Source organism: Peromyscus maniculatus, chromosome 13 (assembly GCF_049852395.1).
Source record: "Peromyscus maniculatus bairdii isolate BWxNUB_F1_BW_parent chromosome 13, HU_Pman_BW_mat_3.1, whole genome shotgun sequence".
Taxonomy (NCBI): domain Eukaryota; kingdom Metazoa; phylum Chordata; class Mammalia; order Rodentia; family Cricetidae; genus Peromyscus; species Peromyscus maniculatus.
In genome coordinates, this window is record NC_134864.1 from 31,358,436 (window position 1) to 31,385,808 (window position 27,373).

The 27,373-nt window shown below is 40.4% G+C and overlaps 1 protein-coding gene and 1 long non-coding RNA gene across 5 annotated transcripts in view; one reads left to right on the forward strand and one right to left on the reverse strand.

The window, feature by feature from the left end:
• The window catches only part of LOC102903543 (uncharacterized), a 125,460-nt gene that overhangs the window by 70,521 nt on the left and 27,566 nt on the right, over positions 1-27,373 (forward strand). The window lies entirely within an intron of this gene.
• Positions 1-27,373, reverse strand: part of LOC121822026 (uncharacterized) — a 74,081-nt gene that overhangs the window by 6,703 nt on the left and 40,005 nt on the right. Inside the window, exon 4 of one of the 2 annotated variants that reach the window (XR_013044045.1) lies at positions 19,159-19,407. The exons of the other annotated variant lie outside the window; for it this stretch is intronic. This is a non-coding gene — a long non-coding RNA (uncharacterized LOC121822026). Of the gene's footprint in view, positions 1-19,158; positions 19,408-27,373 lie in introns of those variants that run through there. 2 annotated transcript variants of the gene reach the window in all.

A 27,373-nucleotide genomic window follows, 5' to 3' on the forward strand; every position in this document is an offset into this window, starting at 1 on the left:
AATGTCTTTGTAACTGACTTCTGTAGGGTCTGAACCTCCTGAACAGTGAGTGCTTTCAAAGCCTTCATTAAATCAGTCAGTTTCTTGTTCTCATGATTCATACATAATTCCAAAGATTTTATTTTATCCACTAAGGCTACTTTGTCATCCATAGTGATTATCTATAGGGCATGCATATTCCCTCCCCAAACCAATGTTCTATCCACCAATTTCTCATAACAGTTCTCTATGGAATGTATCTTTTTGGCTAATTTCTCATTACCACTTTGCAAAGTCTGCATCATTTCAGTCAGTTTTTCATTTTTTGGCACGTTTATCAAACAATTTTTTAAGGATGTGATATGAATTGCCAGACTAATAGCAATTATAGCTAAAAATGTGTATATCCCATGTAGGTTGTTTGTCTCTTCTAGTATACCATCCGTAACAGACATATGCAAATGTGTAATCTGCATTGTGATGTTACCTGCCATTGGTTTAAAAAAAAGTTTACAAATTTGTAAAAAAAGATTTGTTTATTTGTTTGTTTATCAGTTTAAAGTTCAAAATTATCAAGTAATTTATCTCAGATAAAATCCTTGGAAGATTGTCCTAAGTGTAAAGCTCATAATTGACCAGGCAGATTCGGATAGTTTATTTTATGCCATGATTTTTTTAGGATGTAATAACGATGTATGGCCAGCAGGTGTCGCAGGTGTGCCACCAAAGCATGTCCTGGGATGCTGTAGCTCTGCTCTAGCTTGGAGCTCCTCCTGAATTTGACTGACCTGTGAGTTCTAAGCAAAACTTAAAGGAATGACACCAAACAGATTCGGCTAGAGAAAGCAGCTGGGAAGTCTCAGCTTCTGCCCGCATGCTGAAGCGGAGCAGAATCTGTTTTCTGAGCAAAAATGGCTGGCTGGACCGGGCCGCTGGACCATGTGGCCCAGCCATGGAGCACAGGTGCCAGTGGCTGGCGTGAGCTGAGGTCCAGAGCTTGGAGCAGCCCGGGCCAGGACGCCTACAGGCAGCTGGGAGCAGGGTGGAATTGTGCTTCATCACTGGTGAAGCGCTGGCACAAGCAGGGTTGGTGGCATGCGGGCATGCACAGCGTGGAGCTGCTTGGACCAGGGTGGGATCTGCTGGGAGCTGGGAGCTGGGAGCTGGGAGCTCTGGCGGCAGAGCGGGGTAAGTTGCAGGTCGGGAGGGGGCCTCAGAGCGGGTATTTCAAAAGATGGAGTTTGGGTGTGGGCTGGGGCATAGACGAAAGGGGAACCTGCTTCTGCGCGTGTACATGCCTAGCAGGACTGATGGGGTTGTGGGGCATACATCCCGTCTCTGACCACCTAAGAGAGCACAATCACACTCTCCCCTCAGTTTTAACTGGTCACTACCCAGAAAGGGCCATTTCCATTGGGTCAGATAGCCCAAAGGTCATTGGTTAAACCGAATGATTTCCCACAACAGTGCCCCAAGCACTGGCATCTACTCACAGCAGCGCATAATCTGGTGTGTTGCCACAGAAGACAGAAGAAAGCCAGTTTTGGTCGTTGTTGGGAGTGGGGTAGGATGAGAAGAAGCCGGGTACTGATTGTAAAATGTTTGTCTTCCTTTTTCTGTTTCTTTCTTTTTTTCTCTTCTCTTCTCTTCTCTTCTCTTCTCTTCTCTTCTCTTCTCTTCTCTTCTCTTCTCTTCTCTTCTCTTCTCTTCTCTTCTCTTCTCTTCTCTCTCCTTCCTTCCTTCCTTCCTTCCTTCCTTCCTTCCTTCCTTCCTTCCTTCCTTCCTTTCTTTTCTTTTTTCTTTTTGGTATTTCTAAACAGGGTTTATCTTCTGTTGTCTGTTACCAGGTTACATCAACCAAAATCATGGTGAAGTCACATGTTTGTTTCCATCTTGGAGAGGTCAACAGACAAGATAGCTGCCATCATGTTTGCTTCCATCTTGATGAGGTCAATGTACAATAAAAGTAACGGAACAGGATATTAAAAACAAACAAATATAAAAGCACAAAACCTTCCTGAGGTTAAAGAAAAAAGGAAGCTGGGTGAGGTGGTGTATGTTCATATTATTCCAAGATAATTATATTTGTGTGTGTTTATGTCTCTTTATTTAGTTTTACTTTTCTTTTTTTCCTCTTTTTTTTTTTTTTGGTTTTGTTTTGTTTTTTTGAGATAGGGTTTCATTGTGTAGTGCTAGCTGTCCTGGAACTCACTCTGTAGAACAGGCTGGCCTGTAACTCACAGAGATCCACTTGCCTCTGCATCCTGAGTGCTGGGATTAAAAGGGTACATCATCACCATCTGACTAAATTTACTTTTCTTTTTTATCTATCTATCTATCTATCTATCTATCTATCTATCTATCTATCATCTATCTATCTATCTATCTATCTATCTATCTATCTATTATCTATGTATCATCTTTACTTATTTATTCATCTATTACGTCCTCCCACCCCAGAGAGTCCGAAGCCTCTCGTCTCCCTTCACAACCAAAATTAAAATAATTAACATGGCATTAAAAAGAAGAAAAAATGAATAAATGCAAAGGGAAACTGGGCTGGGGATGAGATGAAGCGTCAGGTGTTGATTTGGGAAGATGAGCTGGACCAGGGTTCTATCTTCAGCAGTGAACAGTGCAGTAGAACTGGAGTGCTACTACAATACACAGAACAAAGCAAGTTCTGGTGGTTATTGGGACGGGGTAGCATGAGAAGAAGCCTGGATGCTGATTGCAAAGTGAGTCTTTCTCTATTCCTTCCTTCCTTCCTTCCTTCCTTCCTTCCTTCCTTCCTTCCTTCCTTCCTTCCTTCCTTCCTTTTATCTGTCTTTCTTTTCCTTCTTTCTTTTTCTTTTTTTTTCCTTTTTAATAAATAAAATAAACAAGAGACCTGAATGGCATGGAGCTGCCTGGATCCCAGAGCTTGGGGTATTCTAGTCCAGGGTTTAACCTCTTCCCTAATAAATCAGATTTCCAGCACTTTTGGCCCTTGTTTGTTTGCCTTATTACAAGTTAATAATATTCATGTGTATACTTATTTATTTTACTTTAATTGTATTACTTATCTTTACTTATTTATTTATCTATCTATTATGCCTCTCCACTCCAGGAAAGCCAATACCTCTGGCCTCTCTTGGGTTACTTACCCTAGTTTTGTGTTACAGAGAAATATTTACTTATTTATTTCCTGTGTCTAGATTTAGGAAGGCTCTGGGATACCATGCCTAAATAAAACTTTTTTGGGTGTGTCAGGGAAAGGAGCATTAGAAAGACAGGACCCAGAAAAGTAGAGCACATATCCAATGTGGGGGTCATCTGTAGGTGGAGTTTTTGTCCCGCCCACCCAGCCCCAAATAACCGACTCAGAGGCTAAATAGAAATTGTAAATGCTCAGCCAATAGTTCAGGCTTATTATTAGTTAACTCTTATGTGGTGGTATTGTGTTCCCCCAAAATATTGTGTACCTTAATAAACTTATCTGGGGTCAGAGAACAGAAAAGCCACTAGTTAGGCAGTGATAGCACATGCTTTTAATCCTAGCATTCCAGAGGCAGAAATCCATCTGCGATCTCTGTGAGTTCAACCCACATTGGAAACAGCCAGGCATGGTGACTCACTCCTTTAATCCCAGAAAGCAAGCCTTTAATCCTAGGGAGTGATGGTAGAAAGCAGACAGGTATATAAGGCGTGAGGACCAGAAACTAGAAGTATTTGGCTGGTTAAACATGTGGCTGGTTAAGCATTCAGGCTTTTAAGCAGCAGTTCAGCTGAGAGCCATTGGGATGAGGACACAGAAGCTTCCAGTCTGAGGAAACAGGACCAGCTGAGGAATTGGCAAGGTGAGATAGCTGTGGCTTGTTCTGTCTCTCTGATCTACCAGCATTGACCCCGATAACTGGCCTCAGGTTTGATTTTATTAATAAGAACTTTAAGATTCCTGCTACACTCTTACATTTACATTAACCCATAATTCCTATCTGTGTTTAGCCATGTGGCTTGGTACCTTTTCTCAGTAAGGCATTCTCATCTGGCTTCTCTGTGTTTGCCAGCAACTCTCTGACTGTGCTCTTCTCCTTCCCTTCATCTTTAGTTTGGTCACCCCACCTATGCTTCCTGCCTGGCTACTGACCAACCAGCATTTTTATTAAACCAATTCAAGTGACAAATGAATCTTTACAGTGTACAAAATGATTATTCCACAGCATTCCCCCTTTGTCTAATTAAAAAGGAAGGTTTTAACTTTAACATAGTAAGATTATACAAAACAAAACAGTTATCAAGTAAGAATTACAGTTACAACATCCATTCTAGTCGTATTTGGCAAAATTAAAGAAAATGCCCTATTATCTATCTTATCTTTGTGAGTCTAAAGTTTTGTACCTAATTTATCTTTTATCATAACCAAAGAAAACTATAATTATAACTCTCTAGTCTTCAACTCCATCAAAGATCCCAGAAGGGTGAAATGTTACCTAATGACAGGGACATCAGGCTGCCTGAATAGTCATCCAAAGTTCTGCAATGTTGGGACATTCATCTTTGGCCTACAGGCCTAGCATATCTGACAGACTTTCCTGTCTTGGCAAAGTTTGGCATTGACCTTTTCTGTGTCTTGCTGGTCCAGGTTGGATAGTAACTGTCAGCAACTGAGGCAAGAGCTGTTTCTTTATCCTTATGGTTAGTTTTGCCATAAAGAAAACAAACTGCATATGAAATTTCTTCAATGCCCACTGTTTTCTCTGGAGGACATTGGTGCTGCCAGAAGCAGACATGTCTTAGTGTCATGAAAAGTCTAAGTTATTAAAACATTTTCAATGCCATATTCTGTATGTCTTTGAAGTGTTTTAAGATTATGTATTTGGAATATATCTCTGTATATCTAGAAAACCTAACTAATATGACTATAAGTTTGACTATCATAGGTGACTATTAATCTGTATTTCTTAATTATACATTACATTTTTAAATAAGTTGCATAAACATATCTTAAACAAGAGTAGAAATATATATATACATATATATATAACAAAATTAACTTTAAATTTGTATCAATAAACTAAAATCCATATGAATGTAAAATATGTAAGATTAATAGTTGTTTTTTGGATTAAAGTAGATTCAATAATTTACCCCTTTATCCTAACATTTCTATATACCTCCTTTTTTTTTTCAGAACAAGATCCCTGAATCTAATCTTCTTTGTTTAGCTCTTTTCTTGACCATTATCAATAACAACTTGTAACCAATCCCCCTCCCCCAAACAATGGCAAACATTCATAATTTATTTGGGGGAATGTGAGTGTAGTTCTCTAGACTACTTCCTGCTGATTGGGAGCACTGGTAATCTTTAGGGGACCCTGAGAAAATTTAGGATTATGGTCAAATTCTGACTGGAGTACTCTGTGAGACTGAATCATCTCAGCCAGCAGCCTTGAAGCTCTTCTGGATGCAGAATTTTGAGGAGACTATAACAGAGGCATTTTGAAATGCTGGACCACCTGGGCCATACATTTTCATTGTTGTTTGGTCCCTTGCTCTGAAAATACAGAAACTTTTAAAGGTAACATACATATCTGCGTTAATACAAGTATGGACTGTGCATTGTACACAAGTCAGCCAAAAATGTTTTTTGTTTGAGAAGGTAAAATATACTTTACATGTCTTATAGTTCTTCTAGGTTTATTTCTTTATGCTTGTAGTCAGATTTTTCAGGAGGTGTCTTCCTCAGTCAAGCCTGATTTTCCTTAACCCAGAATGAATCCACAGACTCATTTCCTGTGGAAACAAAAGCATAACCTCTTCTCCAAAGTAATACACCTTTTGACTTAAATTTTGAAGTCAAGGCATTTTCAAAATGTATAGGTTGGATTAATCCAGTGTAGCTGTGTGGTCGCTACACGAGTGTGTGGGTTCACATGGGTCTGTGGAATGAAGACACAGAGGCATCTTATGAATGAATCTAGCCTTTCATGGCTGCAGGGGGGTCCAGCCTCAAAGGACTGAAACACTTTTCCCTTCACCTAGGGCATATTTATTTACTTTATTTACTTTTTTTAGATAGTTAATTTCCATACCTTCAAAGCAAACCAAAAGGAGCTCCCAGAGACCAAATGTCAGGTGCAAATTACCTGATTTCTCAGGTACCTTGGTTTTCTGGGTTTCCTGGACCAAGTTTTGCATAGGCCTTTGATCCTTGGGGGACTCTCTGATTCTGACTCTCAGACAAGATTCACATAGGGCAATAAGAGAAACAAAAGGTAAGAGAAACAAAAGGTGTGGTTAAACAAAGGAAGAACTAGGGTTAGGTGCTTCTCTCTGGAGCCAAACCAGGAGCTCACAGAATGCCACTACAATCCAGCAACATATATAATCAAATGTCTCTTAGCAGCTGTTGTTCATTCCTCAGCAGTCAAACAACTCAAAGGCAACACAATAACATACAGTATCCAGACTCTCTGTGTATTTTAAATCTGTACATGGCTTTTTAAAAAAAATATTACTTTACTCAATAAGGACTTTATTGTTTTAAAACTATATATTTCTGACTGTCTATACCTTTCCTTTTTTTCTCCCAAGCCTATGGATATTTTTAAACACACTGTAAAAAGTTTATTTATTTATTTATTTATTTATTTATTTATTTATCATCTGAATCTGTCTTTACAGCACATCTCTATCTTTTTCTGACCACATGAGTCTTTAAACTGCTAAGGAGAGTGGGTAGGACCAAAAAGGCAGCCTCTGCACAGCTCCTTGGTCTGTGAGAGCTTAGCTTCATGGCAAAGATACTGTTGGGAGCCATGTTAACCACCCCAACTCTGGGGGAGTTTCTGGATCCATGCTGCCACCCAATGCTCATAAAATCAATTTAAGTGTTTGGTAGCAGGACCTCCCAAAGGAGCCAACTGTGCCACCAGCATGGACCAGGAAGCTGCATCTTAAAGGAGCTACACCTCTGTTCACTACCAGCAAACAGAGTCTACTCAAGAAAATGTTGCTACCAAGAAGCCACACTTGACTCTTTTTATGTGTTTGGAATCCTTTTTTAAAGCTTTCTCAGGTTTTATGTGGAAATCCTTGCCAAATGTTTGCAGTTTTCTGTCCCAATCCCCTGGTCCCAAAAAACTGACTCAGAGGCCAAATATGAATTATAAATGATCAGCCAATAGCTCAGGCTTGTTATTAGCTAACTCTTACATTTAAATTTACCCATTATTCTTATCTGCATTTACCCACATGGCTTGGTACCTTTTCTCAGTACGGCATTCTCATCTGGCTTCTCTGTGTTTGCTGGTGACTCTCTGACTCCGCCCTTCTACTTCCCATCCTCCTTAGTTTGGTCACCTCACCTATACTTCCTGACTGGCTGTTAGCCAATCAGAATTTTATTAAGCCAATTTGAGTGAGAAATCTTTACAGTGGACAAGAGGATGATTCTATAGCAATCATCTTCCAACTCACAAGAGTATGGGGTGGAGTAGGGGCTGGTTTTCCACTTTCTAGCTCCCGAGTACTGGAATTACATGCATGAGCCAGCACACCCACTTTTAGTAGTACTGAGAGGATAGAACCCAGGGCTCCAGACACCCTAGGCTGCCCTGCCTGCAGGGCTACAACAAGTTCTCGACCACCCTAAGGAGGGAATGTAGGGACAGGAGATACAAAGGAAAACACACCAAGTCTAGATTCTGATCAAGGTGCCACTTTATTTTCTTCCACAAAGGTTTATATAGTTCCTGCAGGGTGGGGGGAGCAAGAAGCTGTCATCTGCATAGGGTGGGGCAAGCTAACAGGATGTTTGTATAGGATGTTTACAGGGTGAGAGGGTAAAGGGCTCTGACTCAATGTCCTGTTGCTAGGCAACCTGACTGTAAGCTGATCTAGTTCCCTGTCTTATCCGGGGTCTGTATTTTTCCACTAACTAGAGATTCTGTCCTTGTCCCTGACACTAGGCCATAAGCCAGATCCACAGGACTGTTATCCCTCATTTGCTTTATAACAACTCCAAGTCAATTATATTCATGTTTACTTTTTTATTTTATAGATTTATTTACTTTTATGTGCATTGCTCCTTTGCCTGCATGTATGTCTGTGTGAGGGTGTCAAGCCCTCTGGTGAGCAATCCATAGGGCTTGCTGGCTAACAGATGAAATGAAATCAAATAAAAAACTGAAGTAAAGTCATATAAGCTAAAAGACACATGAGCACGGAGTTCCCTCAGAAAGCTTAAAAGGGCTGACTTTCGAAAGCAGCATGGAGGCAGCTTCTCCTCACCTCATCTGCTTATTTCTAGTGACAGAGTGCTGTGGTTATAGACATTGGCCAGCATACTGAGTTTCTGCAGTTCAGAGGATGGAACCCAGGGCTTTGGCCAATAGGCCAAGGCTCTCTCCTCCCCCATATGTTAGGCCTCCAACACCACCTTCCTTTGTTTGTTTCTTTGATTCCAAATTTTATTTTTTTCTATTCAATGAATTATTTGGGAAAGGAGCATCTCTGCATAGTCTGGGAAATCACTACCTAGATCAGATCTACCTCCAATTCACAGAGTTCCACCTGCCTCTGTCTCATGGATGATGGGATTAAAGGCGTGCACTACCACACTGGGTTTCCTTTTGTTTCTTTCACTCCAGGAAGACTTTTCTGTCTGTTTTTAATTTCTTGTTCTGTTACTTTATTGTACATTTAGTTTAATTTCAAAAATTATTTATGTGTCTCTGGGTGTGCCTGTGTGTGCCTGTGTATGTATGTGTGTGTGTGTGTGTGTGTGTGTATGTGTGTTTGTGTAGTGGGGGGGTCACAGTGTAAAACTTTTCAGTAAGTTAGCCTACAGCATGTTTGTTGACCTCACCAAGATGGATGCATTTATGTGGATGGCAGCCATCTTGGCTGGTGACCTCAACAAGATGGAAACAACTATGTAACTTTTCAAGATCCTTTTTGTTCTCTGTGTTTCTTAACCTTTAGAGGGCCTGGACTTAAAATCAATTTGCATTTGCAGAGTTGTGAGGAGGCTCTCCTGAATGAGACAGCACACTCTACATTAAAAGAAAAACACCATAAAAGTTTAGTTTCCTGTCTGGGGTGAAGGGAGAAAAAGAAAAGAAATGTGGATTTACAGACCAATCCCCACCCCCCCCAAAAAAAAGAGACCCTAAGGCAGAGCACCCACTGATTCCTGAGTTTGCTTATGCTGCTATTTGATTTTAGTAATATGTACTGAAGAATAAACAAACAATAACAAAATCCCCAAACATTGATGATCAGTGTTCTCAGCATTCTGGAGGCTAAGGCTGAGAGTTGGAGGCTCATCTAGGCTACAGAATGAGTTCTAGGACAGCCAGGGCTACACAGAGAAACCCTGAAAATAAGAAGAAAGAGAGAGGAAGAAAGAAAGGAAGGAAGGAAGGGAGGGAGGGAGGAAAGAAGGAAAGGAAGGAAGGAAGGAAGAAGGGAGGGAGGGAGGAAGGAAGGAAGGAAGGAAGGAAGGAAGGAAGGAAGGAAAGAAGGAAGGAAGGAAGGAAGACTTGCAATCAGTACCAGCAAGTACTACAAGGGTTTTGTTCTGCGTGCTGTGGCAAAACTACAGTTTATACATCACTGAGGATAGTGCTCAGGACACCCCTTCCCTTGCTTTTATTTACTTTCTTAAATGTCACATTAACTGATCATTTTAATTTTTATTTGTGGTTGTGCAAGTGTGAATGTGTATGGCTTTGCTCACATGAGTACAGGTGCCCAGAGAGGCCAGAGGCATTGGATTTACTGGAATGAGCAGGCATAACAGAGAAAGAAAGAGTGAAAAGAAGAAAGAATGAGATAAAGAAAAAAAGGAAGGAAGGAAGAATAAAAGTAGGATTTTAAAAACTAAGCTGGAATGAAACAAAAAGCAAGGAACAGCAGTACTGAGGATCTGACTTGTGCAGGGAGTAGGAAGCCCTGGGTACCATCCTCTCAGTACTGCATAAACTGGGTGTGCTGGCCTGTTCCTGTAATCCCAGCACTCAGCAGCTAGAAAGAAGGAAATCAGTCCCATTCCTACCCCTGTGGGTTGGAATTTTTTATGATTTTATCCAGCAACATGCTGGCTAATGAAATGCTCTTGCAAATTTTGGTTAAATATGATTCTCTGCTCATTAGATGTGCCCCCAGTGTCCTATCTCTGTCTTTTATTTATTTTTATTTATTTATGGTTTTTTTGAGACAGGGTTTCTCTGTGTAGCTTTGTGTCTTTCCTAGAACTCATTCTGTATCCCAGGCTGGCCTGCCTCTGTGCTGGGATTAAAGAAAATCATACACCACCACCGCCCGGTTATCTCTCTTTCATGATGACTGAACTCAATTTAGGAAGTCATATACCTGTACCCTAGCCAGACACACACACACACACACACACACACACACACACACACACACACACACACACTCAAAGTAAAATTAGCCAGGCTGTGGTGTATGTTTTTAATCCCAGCACTCAGGAGGCAAAGACAGTCTGATCTCTGTGAGTTGGAGGCCAGCCTGCTCTACAGAGCTATTTCTAGAACAGCCAGGATGACACAGATAGACCCTGCCTGTCTCAAAAAACAGGAAAGAAAAAAAAACAGCAAAAATGTAAAATTGAATAAATAGACAAACACAAATATAAATCACTTGGAATCAAACAAAGAAACCATGTACAACAGTGCTGGGGATCCGATTTATGAGGGAAGGGGTAAGCCCTGGGCTCCAAGCAGCTCCATGCTTTTAGGTCTCTTTTATATTTTATTTCATTTTTATTTGATTTGAGACAGTGTTACTGAATGTGTAGAACTCACTGTACCAGAATTCTTTCTGTGTGCCAGGCCAAATTTTAACTCGGAGATCCAGCTGCATCTGCTTCCCCAGTGCTGGGATTAAAAGTATGCACCACTACAGCAGGCTTTCTTTTATTTTCTGTAACTCCTGTAACACAAAAATAGTATAGGCCCTGGGCCATGGATGCATACAGAGTGGGAGAGGACATAAAGAAGAAGAAAAGGGGAAATTTATGGGTTAACTGAATTTTTTCTGAATTCTAGGGTTATGCAGATAGACCTTGTCTCAAGTAAATAAATGAAAATATAGTAAAACAAACAGACAAACATACAATAAATAATCAAATTCAAAATGAAAAAGTACTTCCTTTTAAACCTTTGTTAACAACAATAAAAATTCAGTCCCAAGCTAGAGAGAGACAAGAGGGCTAAGAACAGACCCTGTAGGGAAAAGAGCCTGGCTAAAGAAACCCACCCTGACCCTGGAGCCCAGAACTAGGGAAAGATGGTCAGATCAGGTCAGAAAGAAACATAGTTTGGCTTAGTCAGATCAGAGCTATCTTTGCCCCTGGAAACCAAACAATCACAGAGCAGGACAGTAGAACCCTGGGCCCCAAGTCAACCCCTGGTTGTCTCCATCCCCAAGACATCCTGTGTAAATCACCCCGCCTGGTCAGTTAGAAAAAAGGCTGTTTTCTCCACCCTGGTTGAGGCAGCTACTTTTCTGGACTCCTCCTTCCCAAATAAATCTCATTCTCAAAAGAGTTTTGATCTTCATTCACTGGCATAGAAAAGATCCTTGCAGAGAGATGTTCCTCAGACGTTTCTCAAGGGAGAGCTGAAAGAGCAGAGCAAGGAGGAGCTGAACAGATCTTTGCTGAGAAGTCCCTCAGTGGACAAAGCAAGAGAGAGCTGAAAAAGTAACACTTTTCTCTGGAGCTGGAGGAGATTGCTACATTTCTGCAGGGGTTTCCCCTTTTGCAGAGTGCAGCCAAAGAAGCAACATCTTAGGCCAGAGAAGTTGAGCTCTGCTAGGAAGCCCAGTTAAGTGGGGGCTAAGAAAAGCTCAGCTCTAGCAGCTCTCTAGGAGAGGAGCAGGATTGCTATATCCTATGGGGTGACCATCCCCCATCTTACCAGGTATGCCCTGACTTTCCCTAACAGTCAGGATACCCTTACCTGCTCAAGCAGTTCCAGGCCTGACTTTCCCAAGAAGTCAGAAAAATTTCCCTTCCAGGGTTGGGCTGCTTCTTTGCAGTTCCAGCCATCAGAGCTGTGCTAAACAGCTCCAGGTGTCTGGGACACCTTCAGGACAGAGCTGTTGTTCTGAGCAGCTTGAGGTGTCCAGGATACCTTGCCCTCCAGGGCTGAACTGTCTCCTTGCAGTTCAGCCATCAGAGCTGTCCTAAGCAGCTCAAGGGGTTGCCCGATTCCCTAGGTAGTTAAGACACCTTTCCCCAGAGTTGCAAAACTCACGTTTTGGTGCCAAAATCCGGGACCAAAACCCAGAGTTGTTGCAACCGATTTACTTACAGACCCAACATCAGTCATTGCACATACCCAGGGACTGGGGTTCAGATCTCTGGAATAAGCCACTGCAGCACCACCACACTAATAACAGTTTAAAAATGCACAATAAAGGGCTGGAGAGATGGCTCAGTGGTTAACAACACTGGCTCCTTTACCAGAGGTCTTGAGTTCAATTTCCAGCAACCACATAATGACTCACAACCTTCTATAGTTTAAAAATGCACAATAAGTCCAAATTTACACACACAAGAGACTCAGCACCAATCTATATAAAGCCTCCCTGCCAAAGAAGTCCCCTTTGCTCTTTGACAAGGCAGGATTTTTATGCACGTCTCCCTGTTTGTGCTATGTAATAACAGCAGCAGCAGCAGCAGCATTATATTTAACATAATTTGGAGTAGCTCACTACTTTCATGGTAGTGCTCAGAAAGAAGTCATGGGCCATGCAGTGAGATAATTTGTCTAGAGTACAAATAAAGAAATAGGCTCTGTCTCAAAAATAAAAGTTAAAATGTGAAGTAAACCAAATAAAAATTTTTCCTCAGAAACCTGAAAATGACTGAACTCAAATCAACAATGAAGGCTTCCCCATATCCAAGAAGTTAATGTTTAACTAGAAGGCAAGAGATATGCATATCTAAGTAGTCCTCACCCTTTACTGTTTCTTTTCTATACGTTTCTGGCACAAGGTCAAGGGGTTAGGAAGGGATGTGATCTTAAACTTTTCTTGCCTGTAAGTTTGTGTATCATGTTCCTACCAGATGCCCTCAGAGGACAGATGTGGACATCAGGGCCCATGAGACTGGAGATCCAACAACTCGTTCATCGCTGCATGAGGAATAGGACAAAACAGAAACCTAGATTGAGAGAGAGAGAGAGAGAGAGAGAGAGAGAGAGAGAGAGATTCTCTCAAGGAAATGAAAACTCAACACTACACAATTCATGGCACATAGTAAAACCAGTCTTATGAGTAATTATAGTAATTATAGCTCTAATTGCCCATTTTAAAGAAATCTAAGAGATCAAATAATTGACTTCAGCACACAATTGAGATCTGGTGCTCTCTTCTGGCCTGCAAGGATACATGCAGACATTATACTGTATATATAATAAATAAATAAATCTTTAAAAAATGATGAAAAATATAAACAAATTAAACACAAACCCACTAGAAAGAAATGACTTTGGTACAATGTTCAAGAATTAGGAAAAATACAAACAAATTAATCAGGAATCCACTAGTAATAACAATGGAAATTGAAATATAAAATGCAGAGAAGTTCTTTGATGAAATCCAACATGCCTTTGTGATCAAAGTTGTACAGCCAATGAGACTAGAGGGACTAGGTGTCTAATGCAAGAAATCCATGGAGTCTACTTAATGAGCAAAGAAATGTATTAGGGGTTAACTCACAACCACAGGAGATTTATCATAGGGTCTGGAAAAGCACAGCCAAGTCCCACACTGATCTGCCTCATCCAAGATCTCAGTATCTAAAACCACAAGGGAGCAAAGAGAGAGATCTGTGTACATGCATCCCAGGTCTTAAGGGTTCCTGGTGGCCACACACCAGAGGCAGGTACTACAAGGTAATAGACAGGTGTAGCAGTTACCTGCTGCCTCACTAGGGGTGGTGTTTCAAGGCCATATCTCCCCCTTTTGTCTGTATAAGAAAATTCTAATCTAACATAAAACTATACAATAGGAATGATTATCCAAGAGATATAAAGGGTAGTGACCCAAACAAAATGAAACTACAACCAACAAGAACAACATTAAACAAGAGACACATACTAAAATTCACAGATGTCCAGAACATAGGTAAATAGCATGTTACAGAGATTATTCCAAAAGCTGTCCTATCCTGAAGAATCTAAATCTAGTATTTAATGTGTTTTGGCTAAGATACAACATTATAACTATAACTGTTAGTGTTCAGCCTCATCAAAGTCCTGAGAAGGAATATAACTGAGAAAATGGGAAAAGCATGCAAGCAACTTTTGAAAATCTTGTGAGAATAGACAGAGACAGGTGGCAGCCTGAAGAGCCACCTAAAGATTCTTAGAATTGTTAGGGCATCCTATTTGGCTACATATTTGACAGATGGCTATAATATTTGACAGATCATTTTCAAAAGCAGGAATTTTTTTTAATATTTTTAATAAATTTTAGCCCAGGCTGGCCTCGAACTCGTGATCCTCCTGCCTCTGTTAATTTCTCCCAAAAAATTACTGCAAGCTCTTTGCCAAGGTTCACTTTCTGTCCATAATTTTTCAATGTCCTCCTTAGTTAAAGGTACGACAATTTCTGCTGGGTCTATTCCTGCTAATTGACGAAGTCTCAATTTTCCTTTCCAAATCAAGTCAGAGATTTTTTTCCCCATAAGTTTTTAATTTTTTATTTGGTTTATTTGGTAAAAATATCCATTCCAATATAATATCTTCCCTCTGCATTAATATTCCAGTAGGAGAATGCCTAGAAGGTAAAATAACCAAAATGCAATCCAGCTTTGGATCAATATGATCCACATGCCCTTCATGTACTTTCTTTTCTACGAAGGCCAATTCTTTCTCAGCTTCAGGTGATAATTCTCTTGGACTATTTAAGTCCTTGTCACCTTCTAAGATTTTGAACAAATTAGTCAGTTTGAACAAATTAGTCAGTTCATCATTTTTTACCCCAACAATAGTTCATAGATGAGAAATATCTCCAAATAATCTTTGAAAGTTTTTTTTTTTTTTCCAGGCGTGGTGGCACATGTCTTTTTTTTTTAAGATTTATTTTTTTATTTATTATGTATACAGCATGTATGACTGCAGGCCAGAAGAGGGCACCAGATCTCATTGTAGATGGTTGTGAGCCTCCATGTGGTTGCTGGGAATTGAACTCAGGACCTCTGGAAGAGCAGTCAGTGCTCTTAACCTCTGAGCCATCTCTCCAGCCCCCCAAAAGCAGGAATTTTGAAAGACCATGTTACCCTGTCTTGGCAGGGTTCAGTAGTCACTTTTCCTTGTGTCCTGCTCATCCAGAAAGGACAGTGTTCATACTGTCAGCAGTCGAGGCAAGGGCAGTTCTTTGCCCATCAGGTCATTTTGTGCCAAGAAAAAGATAAACTTCCCAGCGGAGTGCCTTAGAAGCCCAACATCCTCTAGGGATTAGATTGGTGTTGCCAGGAGTGATCATGTCTCATGTCAACAGAATTCTAAGTTATCAAAACATTTAAATGCCATATTCTCTAGGTCTATGAAGTGTTTGAAGATTACCTATCCATCTGACCTATGTATCTGTAAATCTGGACAATCTAACTAACATAGCATTAGATATGATAAACATAGGTGACTAATTCTGTAAGTCTTATCTACCTAAATAACCTAAGGACTAAGGCTTCATATAAACAAGGTAAACAGTCTGAATAGATGTACAGTAAAAGGACAATGACCTCAGAATTGTGACAATACGTAAAATATCTTAAACAGAGGTAGAAATGTATAGTAAAATATGCAATGACAACAATACTTGATATGTATCAATATATAAAATATCCAAAACAGAGGTAGAACATATGTACAGTATGACAAATATAATTTTATATTTGTATCAATATATAAAAATATTTTGAACAGTAGAATATGTGTACAATATGACAAATATAGTTTTGTATTTGTATCAATATACAATTTATCTTAAATAGGAACATAAAAATAGTTTACATTTGTATCAGTATACAAAAATCCATATCAGTGCAAAGTATCTAAGGCTGAAAATTTGCTAGATTAGTTTACTAGTGGACATAATAATCTATCTTAATATGCTATACCTATTCATTCCCTTTTTTTCTTTTTTTAAGGAAATATTGATACTAACTTTTTGTTTTCCACCCTCAATCCTATAACCATTTATCCATAACCCTGAGAAAATTTTAAACCTTTGGGAGGCAGGGATCATTTTTTAGAATTGTTTCCTGCTATTTAGGGGGCAATGGTATCTCTATGGGGTTCTGTAAGAAATCTCAGGTAGTTAGGTCTCAATAGGACTAGCTATAGATTCTGCAGCCTTTATCAGAGTAATGGGTCATAGGCAGTTACCTGCCGCCTCACTAGGGGTGGTGCTTCAAGGCCATAGCTAGAACAGCTACCCACTACATGGTGTCTATTAAATAAAAGCTGGAATCTTAAATCATCATAAAAGATGAGAATCTTAGAGCCAACATAATCATAAATTGAAAAAAAAAACTTGAAGCAGGAGACAGGTGCCCAGCAAACTCTTGCTGTTCTCCAAACCCCATTTAAGGGTTAATTTGGTCTGGGTGTTCTTGAGGATTCAGGAACTCCTAAAAAAAAACTGTTCCTTTTTTTTTTTCCCAACCATTTGATTCCCCTCAGAGGACACGGACATTTGAAAGTATTTGCTTTTGTTTTATGTAACTAGGAGGCTCCTCAGACATAACTTGAAACACTAAAATGTAGTAGCCTGTTTCTCTTTCCTCCTGTCTATCATGTCTCTGTCTTTGGTGGATTCACATCCCACCCCCCCATATGACATCCAACAAGCAGCTGATAGCCACCCACAACTCTAATTTCAGCAGACCCCCTCTTCTGACTTCCAAAGGCACCAGGCACTTGCATTTTTTTACAGATAGGTGGGTAGGCAGGCTAGCAGGCATGCAGGCATGGTATGTATGTGGTAACAAGCATGTGTGCATGTAGTGCCCTCATTCTTTATGATAGGCCAATGACACTATTACAGTGGGGTGGGACTACAGAGCACAAGAACCCAAATCTCTGCTGGGTATTGAGCAGAGGAAACCAGAACCCTCCCCATAACACTTGTACACTCCTCACAGGCTCTAAGCTCCCTTGGCCAAGTCTTCTGGGCTCTCAGAGACAGTTCAGGATTTCTTCTTCCCTTGCTGTTCTCCTGCACATGGACATCAGGTTGACTGACCTGGCAATCCCTAAGCCAGGAACAAACAGTCTGCAAGGGCAACAGGATGTGCTATCACCACTGTGGACATTCCAGCTCCTCTGTGTCTTTTACCTCTCTGTTTTTCAACAAGGGGCCAGGCCTCAGGTGAGAATCACCAGCAGGTGCCCAATTTTCTAGCTCACTGTGTTAACAAAGGCTTTTAAGGGCCACCCTTAAAGACCTCCTCTCAGGTTCCAAAGGAGATGCTACAATAAGTGGAGGAAAAATCTGACTCTCTGAGGGCAAAGTAAATGAATCCCCTCATATCACATTCTTTCTATCCATGTCTCTTTATTGTTCTACAACAAGTCCTCTCTACAGCAAGGGTGCCAGCTTATATACATTTACAACAGTAATTCTTTCCGCAATACAATGTGAGGCTTAAATTTCTCAGGGTCACCAAGGCATATAAGATTTACACACAGAGCAATAACTGTCAGCTTTCATTTACAGCACAAAATGAGAGTGATTAGTGGAGGCTCCCCGATGAGGTCAACTAGAGATTCAATTAGCAATGGAATCTAAGAGGGGAATTTGTGTGCTTAAACTACATTCCTAAATGTGTCTAGGTCATTAGCTAAATGCCCATAATCAGTAAAAGTCACAAATAAGGTAAAAATTGCCTTTTTCTCCCTGTGCCAATCCAAGTGGCTCGAGTGCCACATTTCCAGTGGGTGGGGTGGGTCCTTGGTTACTAGGCAACCTTCATAAGCAATAGAGGAATACGTGCAGCTTTTGGTCTGTTGTTGCACTTTTGCTATAGTCAGTTGCTTAAAAGGAACTTTTTAGATCTAAGGATTCCATCTATTGCTTAAGGCTGTAGAGCAAAGAGAGGACTTAAGATTAATTTGTACAAGAAAAAGAACCTGGCATATTCCAGCTACCTCTGGTGGTACAGGTCTTCAGCAAGCCTGTGGAAAAGCTTACTTTCTTCTGGGAATGAGCAAATGGCTGATCACCTTTCCCATTATTTTCTTAGGGTAAACACAAGCAATAAATCCCTAAACTAAAATCTTGTGTTATTAAACAGAGGTGAAAGTAAGTACAAGGAGTTAAGAATCTTTTAGTGTGAGGTTAGTTTAGTTCATCACTTCTCTTATTTGCAGGCAAGGTAAAACCAGATCATGCTTATTTTCTATCTATCTAAGTGGCTATGAATTAATAATTTCAGACATGTAGTAAATCTATGTCCTGGGTGTGTCTGAAAATGTCTCAAATGAGATACTTTTGCCTGGACACTAACACTGACCAAATGCCTGTCAATAAAGATAATTACAGGAAGGCAGATCTCTATATTTACAATAGAGAAAGGGACAACGGACCTGATTGTGGGATACAGGTTTTGACTGTGTGACTGATTTCACACATAACTGGGGGATGTTATCCAAATACCCTAAATGCATAGGGGAAATTTTACCCAATAAATGATCAGAACACTACTAAACTGTGGGAAATAATTTCCAAATTTGTGACCAATGAGAAAAGCTATGGCTTCTTGTAGCTAGAGTTTTCCGCCTTGCCCACAGTCAGGACAAATCTTTGTCACCCGCCAGTCCCACAGCCGCTCAGACCCAACCAAGTAAACACAGAGACTTATATTGCATACAAACTGTATGGCCGTGGCAGGCTTCTTGCTAACTGTTCTTATAGCTTAAATTAGTCCATTTCCATAAATCTATACCTTGCCACATGGCTGGTGGCTTACCGGCATCTTCACATGCTGCTGGTCATGGCGGCGGCTGCAGTGTCTCTCCGCCTCAGCCTTCCGCTTCCCAGAATTCTCCTCTCTCCTTGTCCCACCTACTTCCTGCCTGGCCACTGGCCAATCAGTGTTTTATTTATTGACCAATCAGAGCAATTTGACATACAGACCGTCCCACAGCAGCTTCTACAGCAATAAAATATACAGCAAGAAAGAGTCAATTCATTCAAAGAGGCAATAACTCCAATATGCCTTATGTATTGGCTTAATCCTCCACCAGGACCCTTGATTCTAATGGGCTGAACTTTATCAATGACAGCTGAATCCATACTGCATAAAAGGGATTATGTAGCTCCCACCACTGTGTCTGCTGGCTGGCTGAATCTTTGGAAGACCAAAGGAGGAGGGCTGTCTGGGCAGGAGGAGTCAGGAGGAGCCTGTGAAGGCAGAGCAGGCAAAGTCATAAGAGGATGAGGCTTTAATTTTTACCCCATCAAATCCCTCCCCTATAAGTGAGACCCCTCCAGCACTGTCTTCCCTTGTTTCTTTGTTTTATTTCAAGTTAATCATATCTAATTCCTCTTCTTCTTCTTCTTCTTCTTCTTCTTCTTCTTCTTCTTCTTCTTCTTCTTCTTCTTCTTCTTCTTCTTCTTCTTCTTCCTCCTCCTCCTCCTCCTCCTCCTCCTCCTCCTCCTCTTCTTCCTCTTTTTTTTGAGATAGGATTTCTCTGTATAGCCTTGGCCATCCTGCAACTCACTCTGTAAGGTAGGCTCTGCCTCCTGAGTGCTGGAATCAAAGGCATGCACCACCACCACTACTGCCAGGCTTTATTTTTCTATTCATTTATATAACTGAGATGGGGTAAGAGTGGGTAATGTCTTTGTACACAGCCCTGGAAATCATTACCTAGACCAGACCTACCTCCGGCTCACAGAATTGCATCAGCCTCTGCCTGCCAAGTGATGGGATTGAAGGTGTGCACCTCTACACCTGACTTCCATTTGTTTTATAAATCAGTATCTCTCCTATATACAAATGATAAAAGAACTGAGAAAAAAATCAGAGAAGCAACACCCTGTTATAATAGCCAAAAATAATGTAAAATGTCTTGGAGTAAGTCTAACCAAACAAGTGAAAGGCCTATATGACAAAAACTTTAAGTCTCTAAAGAAAGAAATTGAAGAGAATGTCAGAAAATGGAAAGATCTGCCATGTTCATGGATAGGTAGGTTTCACATAGTAAAAATTGCAATCTTACCGAAAGCAATCTACAGATTAAATGCAATCCCCATCAAAATCCCAACACATTCTTCACAGACTTCAAAGAAACAATACTCAACTTCAAACAGAAAAATAAAATAGCTAGGATATCTAAAACAATCCTGTACAATAAAGGAACTCCCAGAGGTAGCACCATCCCTGACTTCAAGCTTTACTATAGAGCTATAGAAATAAAAACAGTTTGGTATTGGCATAAATATGTGGATCAATGGAAGTGAATCGAAGACCCCGACATAAACCCACATATATATGAACACCTGATTTTTTACAACGAAGCCAAAATTATACATTGGGAAAAAGAACGTGTCTTCAACAAATGGTGCTGGCATAACTGGATGTTGACACATAGAAGAATGCAAATAGACACATATCTAGTGTCCTGCATAAAACTCAAGTCCAACTAGATCAAAGATCTCAACATAAAGCCAGTTACACTGAACCTGATAGAAGAGAAAGTGGGAAGTAGCCTTGAACTAAGTCAAGTTCATTACTGAACCATCTTAGGTCAACTTCATGAGTGGGAAGATTTTAGTGCTTAAAACAATTTTATCTAAAGCTACAATGGCTACAATTACTCAAATTCACTATATCCACTGGTCTATGCAGTTGTTAATGCCAGTTTGAAACTTCTCTAGTGCTATACATTAGCTAGATGCCTTTTCCACTGGACAAAGTTGGCAATTTAAGATGCATACAAATTATACTACTATCCATTGATATAGGCAGGTGACAGGAAAGTCATTAAACTTTAAAAAATACAGAATACATGTACTAGCAAATAATCTCTTTAGTGTGAAGATTCCATATGATGCCAAGTTGAGAGTTCCACCTTATGTGAAACTCTAGAGCTACAGATTACAAATTTCTACATTAAACCAATTTGATTTAAAATTCCACTTTCTAGGTTCCATCTCCTACCTGCTATGATTCAGAGTAACTCAGTGACTCTGAGTTGAGAAAGCTGGGGTAAGCTCTTCTTGCAATCCTGACAAGCAGCCAAATTTGGTTACCATTACTTCACACTTGTTGAGTTTTGTTTTTAAATCAACCCCCACAAATGTGTGAATGGCACAATGTATGTGGAAAAAAAACGCCCTCAGTCTCTGAAGCCTCTGCTATATAGCTCTCATTGGCTCAACCACTTTCCTTTCTAACTCTACAAGAAGCAATAAACCCAGCTCTTCAGATCTGACACTAACTTTTTTTAATATTAGAATGTTCTTTAATAGTAAATAAATCTTGGATTTTTAACAAAATTGTAAAAATCCATTTTACTTTTCTTTCTTTTTTTCTTTTCTTTTATTTTACAATACCATTCAGTTCTATATATCAGCCACGGATTCCCTTGTTCTCCCCCCTCCTGCCCCCTCCCCTCCCCCCCAGCCCACTCCCAATTTCCACCTCCTCCAGGGCAAAGCCTCCCCAGGACTGAGATCAACCTGGTAGACTCAGTCCAGGCAGGTCCAGTCCCCTCCTCCCAGACTGAGCCAAGTGTCCCTGCATAAGCCCCAGGTTTCAAACAGCTATCTCATGCAATGAGCACAGGACCCGGTCCCACTGCCTAGATGCCTCCCAAACAGATCAAGCTAATCAATTGTCTCACCTATTCAAAGGGCCTGATCCAGTTGGGGGTCCCTCAGCCTTTGGTTCATAGTTCATTTGTTTCCATTCGTTTGGCTATTTGTCCCTGTGCTTTATCCAACCTTGATTTCAACAATTCTCGCTCATATAAACCCTCCTCTTTCTCGCTAATTAGACTCCTGAAGCTCCACCGGGGGCCTATCCATGGATCTCTGCATCCAGATCCCTCAGTCTTTGGATGGGGTTTCTGGCATGACTATTAGGGTGTTTAGCCATCCCATCACCAGAGTAGGTCAGTTCAGGCTGTCTCATTGCCAGCAGTCTATTGTGGGGGTATCTTTGTGGATTTCTGTGGGCCTCTCTAGCACTTTGTTTCTTCCTTTTCTCATGTGGTCTTCATTTACCATGGTCTCCTATACCTTGTTCTCCCTCTCTGTTCTTAATCCAGCTGGGATATCCTGCTCCCACAGGCTCTCTTTCCCTCGACCCTTGCCCTTCATTACTTCCACTCATGTCCAGGTTGTTCATGTAGATCTCAACCATTTCTCCGTCATTGGGCGATCCCGGCTGACACTAACTTTTAACTGTTCAGAGGAGTACATGGCATATAACCCTAGCATGAAGAAACTAAGATCAATTGTCCTGTAAAGCTTCCATGTTTCCTTAATTTCTAAGTGAATATTTAGAGAAACACAAAAATAGTCTGAATACTTCACTGCCTGAGGGAGTGCATCAATCTCTCAGGAACTGGAAGATACATTGTTCCCCAGGAGCCATGGACTCTAACCTGAAAAATCTATGGCACATGTCTCTCAAGGGAGCTAGGCCAGGCCAACTCCAAGGTTCCCTGCAGAGCCTATTTCCCACTAAAATCCTATGACCTTGACCTCCACCGCCTTCCATTACTCTCAACATTCCTATCTTCTAGGTCCTACAAAAACAGCCAGTTAAGCTTTGTGTCCAGCTTTTTATGGCTTTTGCCACCTAAAGTTCTGATACCTTCAACATTCCTCCAAAAGTCAACATTCCCACGTTCTTTGTAGTAACAAAATCACTTTTGAGGTAGCACTTTTTGTTCTAAATTTCTTGTTTGTTGCTGTTCTTCTCTCAACAAAAGCAACTCAGATAATTAACAGGTTTATTTGGTTGATGCCCCTAGGTCACAGTCCATCGTTGTAGGAGCTTAGGATAGAAACTCAAGCTAATAACTTAAGGCAAACCATGGGAAAACATTTTTTCCTGGCTTCTCTCTTGCTTTGTCATTGTCTTGTGCTCAGCTAATTCTCTTGTCCAGCCTAGGTCCACTTGCTTAGAGATATTGACAACACAGTGGAAAAACCTTCCCACATCAACCTTTAATCAACACAATTTCTCTCAGACACAGAAATCAGATATTCTGATTTAGACATGCCCTCAATTGATGTTCTTTCAAATGACTCTATGTTATGTCATGTTGACAGCTGAGGCTAATTGGGAAAAAGAGACAATAATATATGAATAGGTTTTAAAGAACCAAAGTTAATGTATTAACCATATCAATCACTTAAGCAACAAAAACCCAAACAAGAAGATAGCAAAACAGATATGCCAGGAAATGGAAAGAGGCAAGTATCTAAGATCAAGAAGAGAAAATTAAAACTGTCTCTCCACAGAAACTTCCCAAGCCACAAAAACTCAAAGAACTCATCATATAATAAAATTTCTGAATAATTAAAATCGGTGAAGGTGCATCATTTTCCAGAAAATGAACAATGTAATTAGTCAATAATAAAATCAACAACATAGATGGCACCACTTGCAAAACAAGACACAAAAACAGACCTATAAATTTATATAATGGTGCCTTAAACAAGAACTACAAGATTCTAATAAAAATCAAACTCCAAGAAATCACTAGCCAGCACTCACCCTGTGCACCCTTTGCCAATAATAGAAAATTGGTTGTGAGAAGACAATGTCCTACCAAAATTGAAAAGATTCACTTGAAGCCTTCTGATGTTTTAATTTTGTAGAAAAGAGATCTCATTCTCTTATAAAGAAAAGAATGTCTGTTAGGATCATTTAGACACCATTTGTTTCCTACAAATGATGATTGCCATAAGTCTGTATCAGAGTGAAGAAATAAAAACATTTAAAACAAAATGCAAGATGACAGATATTTAAAGAAACTCTGTATACCTAAAGCAACTTGTTTTGCTCTAATTGCTTTGTAAGTTACAAGCACTTTTGAAAACAAGTTTATTGCTATTTTGTGTGTATGTTTGTGCATGATAGAGAATGTCTTCTATATGTATACAGGTGACGCACACACAAAAAGAGTATCAGATATCATGGATCTGGAGTAGTAGATGGTTATGAGCCTCTCAGCTTCAATGTTGGTATCTGAACTCAGGTCATCCCCAAGAAGAATATGAGCTGAGCCACCTGCCAAGACCCATAGCAGTTTTTATCCAATAAACTAGAAGTCTTTCACAGATTAAAAACAACAAAACCTAAATAAAAAATGTAAATAAATGATCCTTGGGAACATGATGCATCAATATTAAGATGTTGTGTGTAGTAAATTTGTACCATAAATTGAATATAATCCAATAACAATGCCCAACAATTTATAACAGGAAAGCTGATTACAAAGCTATATTCACAATGGAAACACTCAGAATGCTCAATGGGATCATGAAAAAATAGTACACAAACTGACACAGTATGACTGCTATACTCACCAGAAAACTATAATAATCAAGAATATGTACAATATTTGTGAAAGAATAGTGGGGATGGAGAGAAAAAGCCAAGAGCAAAGCCAGAAAAATAGTCAACTTTTAATCAAAAGGCCAAAGGAACCTTAGCCAAGGAAAGTATGGTCTTGACCAATGTCATCCAACTACCTGTGATTCTATGTGTATAGAAATTAAATAAACACAGATTCACAACTTCCACAAAGTTAACTCAAAATGACCCTTGAACTGTGTGTTCCTGACCCTTATGCTACTGATATTTCTGCCAAAGAGAAGCCCCATACTGTAGAAGTCTCTCTGCAAATGGAGGTGATCTGCAATGGCTCTGCAGCCCCTCATGCCTCCTTGTGGCTTCTGATAAACCCAGCCCTGTTGAAGCCCAATCCCAAAATAACATAGAAGAATAATTTAAAACCTGTTTTCTGCCACATGGATTTTGGCACAAGATGTGGAGTCTACCCTATCTACCTGCCCAATCAATACTCTGGACACCTGAGAACCCTCTACAGATCAGAAACTCCTTTTGTCTCCTGGAACTGAAATTCACTGAATCACTCCATTGAGGCTTGTGGTGGAAGAAAGTTAAAAGCATTATAGTCATGTATTGCTGAAGGATGATCCACATCATTATCTTTCTACCAATTTCTAAACTATTTGTTACATTCATAAGATAAACATAAAAGTGGAATGCAATATTCAAACTTATAGAAACCAAACCTTCAGTTTTCCAATCTGTGTTCCTGTTTCACACAAAGAGCAAAGCCTGTGTATGCACACTGGACAATATTGCAAGTATCATGTCCTCCCATGCCAGGGCTGAAGAACCTCCCCCTCCCCAGGAAATTCCACACAGTGAAGCTCAGAGGACAAGGGCCACTTCCCAGGTCACCACATGGACCAACAGAACCACAGTCTGGCTCATGGTCCCTCTAAGTCCCAGCAGAAATGACAGCTCAGAAAATCTGCTCTGAACACTCCACACTCACCATGGCATGACTGTGGTCTTCCTTACAACTCCCTATAGCAGAAGAAGCAGAGGAGAATCCCAGAAAGAACCGGCAAGCTATTTCCCACTAGTATTACTAATTATTAAACTTTCCCTGAGTCCCTCATTGGGGAGGGCCACCCACCTGGGCCAAATTTAATAAATATATGATATCTAAGTCTCATTCTTTATGTACCTTAAACAACTTACTCAGACTTTCATAACTTGCAAAACCTTTCCAGTCTTCTTTATTCTGGAGCCATCCAGTCATTATTATCTTCATATATCTAAGTCCTTCTTTACTAAGGTTATTTCCACATTTATATTTTTAGGAGAATATGTTAGAAACATGTTCTTTTATGTACTGCTTCCTTTTTCTAATACCATGAGACATAGGAACATAAACAAATATGTGTATGATCTGTTGTGAGAATTTTCTCCCTGATGAAGGGAGAAGAAGGAATGTCTATTCCATCCCCATAAGTCCCAATGACATTGCAAAGTACAATTGCACCAAACTCTACCCTGGGGAACCAATGAGTTTATTGAGCTTACTTGATGAGCATGGTTGAAAAGATACTTGCAAGGGTTTTGATGCTGTGTGATTTGAATCAAAATGCCCTCCGACCCAAGTCCCATAGAGAGTGTCACTAATTGAGGTGTGGCCTTGTTGGAAGAAGTGTGTCACAGTTGTTTTCTGCTGCCTGGTGAACTCTCAGCTCTTTCTCTAGCACCATGTATGTCTTCAGGCCGCCATGTTTCCCACTATGATGATAATGGATTAAACCTCTGAACTGTAAGCCAGCCCCAATGAAATGTTTTCCTTTATAAGTGTTGCTGTAGTCATGGTGTGTCTTCAGAGCAATAGAAACTCTAAGATACCCAAAAGCAGCCACACAGGAAAGTCTCCCCCTAGTATGTACAATGGCTCTCCCATAGCTGCATATGTGGAGCTCACCTTTTCTCTGCTCTTCCACTGCCTATATACTCCCCATTCCATTACATTTCTCAGTGAACATAGAAAGTAAGCCTGATGGCACTCAAGGCAAATTCCCACATTAAAAGATGGCCTTTTCATAGGTGTATATGCAGAATCCACCCTATCTCAAGTCTTTCTCAGGCTGTGTATTCTAATTCCTTCTCTAAACTACAAGGGCACATATCATTAGGGCTGAATTGCATACAGTTGCCTGGGAAAGAGGCTGTATACTTAGAAGGAGGAGATACCTGTAGTGATATATTGTGTACCCGAATAAACTTCCTGGCGATTGGAGGACAGAGCCAGCCACTAGATTAGACACAGAGGCCAGACAGTGGTGACACACACCCTTAATCCTATCACTGGGGAGGCAGAGATCCCGTTTGGATCTCTGTGAGTTCAGGGTCACACTGAAAACAGAGCCAGGCAGTGGTGGCACACACCTTTAATCCTAGTACTGGGAAGAACACATGCCTTTAATCCCAGGAAGTGACATGGTTGGGCAGAGAAAGATATACAAGGTGTGAGGAAACAGGAACTAAAGCAGTCTAGATGAGATCTTTTCAGATAAGGACTCAGAGGCTTTCAGTCAGAGGATTTGTGGAGTTGGTGAAGTGAGGTTGGCTGTGGCTTGCTCTGCTTCCCTGATCTTTCAGCTTTCACCCTGATATCTGGCTCTGTTTTTTTTTTTTAATTAAAGATGCAAAGATTCATCAAAGATTCACACAACAGATGCCTTCTTATATTATGGAATATCAACAGTCAGCAAACCTGGTGGTGGGCATCCTTTGTAAGCAGGCATAGCTGATCCTAGGAAGGTACCAATTATTTGTCTTAAG